We start from the raw sequence: 5,000 nt of genomic DNA on the forward strand, positions 1-5,000 counted from the left end.
ATATATATATATATATATATATATATATATATATACATACATACATAGTATCTCACAGAAGTATGTACACCCCTGAAAAAATTCAATTAAAATTGCCATTACTCTGATAATATCGAAAAAGATAAAACGAAATTTATGAATATATTGTAGACAGTTACCTCCCTTGAAACCAGATGGCTCATCCATTGGCCACTCAATGGCGCACGCAGTGGTGTTGCATTGTGGGAGAATTAAATCTATAGCTTTTGGATGGCGCAACAAAAGCGATTAGACGTATTTTCTTCCTGCTGCGATTCCAAGTGATGTAACGATCAAACATAACCACCTCTTATGTATATGAATACGAACGCACAGAAACTGTTTTATCTCTCTCAATACAAATACTGTTATTTAAAAATTAAAACGAGTTACGGCCGGATTTGGAAATTCTTATTGTCCCTTTATTCTTGCACTTGGGGAATGTCTACCTTCTACATTTCAGCTTTCTTTGTTAAGAGCAAAAATTTCTAAAATATCATACATGCAAACATTATACAAATTTGGAATACAAAACAATAAACTTTTTCAAAGTATGAACGAAATATTAATTTTCAAACGTTACAAAATTATGTACACCCTAAAGGAAATTTGCTATATTCAAAATTGTATCCACTTATTTTACTAAATTCAGATATCGCTGATGATTTCAATTCTAATAAACCATTTTTCCTAACATTTTTGCATCGGTCATTGTTATTGCATCTACAGGAATTTTGATTTGTGTACCGTGGTTAAAATCTTCTCCATTGTGATTATATTTAATTTGCACAAGAACGGTTTAAGATACAAGTTAATTAGCAAACGAATACACATTAAGGTAAAGACAGTTGCCAAAGTACTTCAGAATTACAAAGCTACTGGACGGCTAAGCAATAAACATCGTCCAGGTCATCCTTCTATTTTAACTGCGCGTGATATTCGCCACATCCAACGTTGGATGATGGACGACAGCCGTCGTACCGCTTCATCTTTGACCCAAGAAGTGTTTTCTGATAGTGGAAGGAGTGTATCGGTCCAAACGGTTCACCAAAGTTTGAACCAGTGTAGTCTTCATGGACGCATTCCTCGTAAGAAGCCTCTCCTCACTATCAGGCATAAATCAAGTGGCCTTTCTTTTGCTGAAACCTATCTGAGTAAAGGGAAAGAGTTTTGGAATAAAATTCTTTTTCCTAACGAGACTAAAATCAACTTGTTTAGGTCAGATGGTATTAAACAAGTATGGTGACAACTAAGTGAAGATAATAGCTACAAATGCACCATGCCTACCATGAAACAGTGTGGCAGAAGTGTTATGCTTTGGGGATACATGAGTGCAGCTGGTGTGGGAGGACTCAAATTTGTTGAGAGAACAATGAATTCAAGGCTTTATTGTAACATATTGCAGAAAGCAATGTTGAAAAGCATCAAGGAACTAGGAAGACATTCCATGTTTCAACATGATAATGACCCTAAACACACTTGACTAAGGTTTTATCAGATAAAAAGGTAAAGGTATTGCCTTAGCCTACCATGTCACCTGATCTAAACCCAATAGAACATATGTGGGATGTTCAGAAAGGGAAGGTTGAGGAGAAAAAATTCCACAATGTAACACAGTTGAAAGACATCATTCAAGATGAATGGATGTCAATTTCATCAGTTATATGTGGAAATTTAGGGTTAGGGTTAGGGTGGTCACATCAAAGGGTGGTCACATCAAATATTGAATATAGCAAATAATCCTTTAAGGTGTACATATTTTTAGTTCGTTTGAAAATTAATATTTCGTTCATATCTTTGAAAATTATTATTGTTTTGTATTCCAAATTTGTATAATGTTTGCATGTATAATATATTCTATTCAGTATACATTTCGTTTATTTTCCTTCGATATAATCAGTGTAATAGCAATTTAACTGAAAACTTTTGGGGGTGTACATACTTCTGTGAGATATGTTTGAATGCGTAAGTACTGGGGCTGATTTGCCCGACTAAAAACCCTTCAAGGCGGTGCCTGTAGCATGGCCGCAGCCCAATGATTGAAACAAGTAAAAGATACCCCACAGTATTTCCAAACTGCCCACTTTACAACACTCTCCGACCTGCTATGGTTAATCCTATGAAGAACATACAGTGTCACAATCTGAACATGTACTCACTCCAATACAGTCTGTTCTTGCATTCCTATCCACTCTGTTTCTGCACGCTTTCTCATTTTGGCGGTGGTCACAGTGGAGACAGACAAGCTGATTCAGGCAGAGCGCAACAGTTAATATTTGTCTTTATTTAATGGTAGTTTGTACTCTAGCGCAGCACTTGTGCTTAAGGTGAGTTCAGTATTTCAGTTATTTATGTGAATATGTCTTTTTTTACTTCTTTATTGTGTGTGTATATATATGCGTGTTTTGTCTGTCTGAACTGAGTGTTTTTAGGATGTGCAAACAAGAGATTGATCCTGTATAACATATAACACCTAGTTTTGCTCGTTAAACACTTAGTCGTAGGAATTAAGTGCAGCCAAAAACGATCCGATTGCCTGTAGCCTCATAAAGAACGCATTAAACAAATTAGAAAGCAGATTGACGTCTGATATGTCCTGAGAGAGACTCAATGGTGTGGCGGTGCGGAGGTAAGTAACTACCAGCGGAACTGAAATACAATTAGAGAGAAAGAGAGGGGAGAGAGAGTGGAAGAGAGAGAGAGAGAGAGAGAGAGAGAGAGAGAGACAGTGAGTACGAGTGGAGTAGACTGGCTGCGAGAAAATTAATAGCTTAAGTGTGAGTTAACGAGCGAAAACGGTAAGAGTAAGGAAGTTGCGTGTTAAACATGATGATGATGAAGAAGAAGAAGAAGAAGAAGAAGAAGAAGAAGAAGAAGAAGAAGAAGAAGAAAAAGAAGAGGAAGAGGAGGAGGAGGAGGGAAATTTTAGTGAAGGAGGAAATATTGCATGATCAGCAAGAAATGGAAGAGTTATAAAAATTACGAGAGAAAAAGCAAGAGACGAAGAATCAGAGAGAGAGAGAGAGAGAGAGAGAGAGAGAGAGAGAGAGAGAGAGAAAGTCTGTAACGGACGAAAGGAAGGCAGACAGAGATGTGTAAGCAAAAATGAATAGTGATGGAAATATTGACAGACCAACAAGAAACAGAAGCTAACAGCATCAGAAAGAAAGAGAGAGAGAGAGGGGGGAGATAGGGAGGAAGAAAGCAAAAGAAAAGAGAAGGAAACAAATAAACAAACATAATCCGGCCTGACAGATGAAAATGGAAAAGCATGGGGCGGTGGAGCCGGAGGTGGAATCTGACATTTCATTTTCGCGCAGTCCGAAAATGTAGATGACAACTGTCCGAGTCACATGATGCCAGGCTTGACATGATGAAGGCTTGACAATTTGTATTCCATCTGTCATTGGTACCCTGAGTCTCCATGAGAAAAACATTTAGCTTCTGCTTAATTCTGACCACCTAGATGCAACTGAGTACTATGTGTAGATGCGATTCACCATTTTTTAGGAGTGGGAGCACAGTGTACTTAACGGATGTTTCGTTACTTACCTGTGCAGAGTTTAAGTCTTTTGAAGGTTTATCAAGAATACAACAAAACTCACAACAAAAGTCACTGTACAGTTAATGATCATCAAAAAACGAGACTCCTCAATCGTCTCATTTCACCTCGGTTAACTTATGTATGTGTGTATTTATGTATGTATGTGTATGTGTATGTTTGTGTGTATGTGTGAGTGTGATAACTTATATACGTTAATAGATAACACATTAAACTGATGATAACTCATAAAGATAACGTGCTAATACGATAATCGATTAGATTTACTGATAACACGTAAAATTATAAGTGATGGCACATTAAACTGATTACTAAACACGATAATCTGATGATAACTGGATAACACGTTAAAACGATAAATGATAGCACGTTAAACTGATAATTAATATATTAGATTAATAATTGATAACAAGTTAAACTCAACAAAACAGGCTTTCGTCACCAGGGATTAATTACACGACAAATCCTTAATACGGCGATTACGAAGAAACAAAAATCAATAAAATCACTGGCATGAAAATATTTATATATCATGAATATATTTTTCAACGATGTTCTCTGATTAAAACAGGAAATAAAGTTCTGTAAAACAATATAGTGAGGTCTCTATATACGAACATATGTTCCGGAACCCTGTTCGTTAACCAAATTATTCGTTACATGAGTCACTGAAATACATGTAAGAAAGAGTAATCCGTACCAAGCCACATCCAAGCTCCACATGAAGGTATGAAGTGATGTTTATTTAGTGGCGAATGGTGGTTGTTGTATTGAGTATGCTACTACACCCAATGCCACCAAATTTCAAACAGGGTTATAAACAAAAGATTTTACATGAGATTTGTGATTAAATTAATGAATAAGGTTAATACTTATAATGAATTTGCCATTTTCGATGGGTGTGCAGCGCACGCCTAGTGAACCCGGAATATATGCCCTTGGTTTTATTTGTTCATTCATCAATAGCAGATACATCATCATCGTCGTTTAACGTCCGCTTTCCATGCTAGCATGAGTTGAACGATTTGACTGAGGACTGGTGAAACCAGATGGCTATACCAGGCTCCAACCTGATTTGACAGAGTTTCTACAGCTGGATGCCCTTCCTATCGCCAACCACTCCGAGAGTGTAGTGGGTGTTTTACGTGCCACCGGCACGAAGGCCAGTCAGGCGGTACTGGCAACGGCCACGCTCAAACTGGTGTATTTTATGTGCCACCCGCACAAGAGCCAGTCCAGGGGCACTGGCAACGATCTCGCTCGAAGTCCTTACACATACCACGGGCACAAGTGCCAGAAAGGCGACGCTGGGCACAGGTGCCATCACGATTTCGCTTTCGCTTGCCCCAACAGGTCTTCGCAAGCTGAATTTCGTGTGCAATGAAGAAGACGACGTTGGCATGGGTGCCAGTCGTCGAAT

At 38.0% G+C, this 5,000-nt stretch overlaps 1 protein-coding gene across 1 annotated transcript in view; it reads right to left on the reverse strand.

Moving 5' to 3' along the window:
• Positions 1-5,000, reverse strand: part of LOC128247071 (uncharacterized) — a 51,325-nt gene that overhangs the window by 969 nt on the left and 45,356 nt on the right. The gene's annotated exons all lie outside the window — the stretch shown is intronic.

The sequence above is a fragment of the Octopus bimaculoides genome, chromosome 2 (genome assembly GCF_001194135.2).
Source record: "Octopus bimaculoides isolate UCB-OBI-ISO-001 chromosome 2, ASM119413v2, whole genome shotgun sequence".
NCBI classification, from domain to species: Eukaryota; Metazoa; Mollusca; class Cephalopoda; order Octopoda; family Octopodidae; genus Octopus; species Octopus bimaculoides.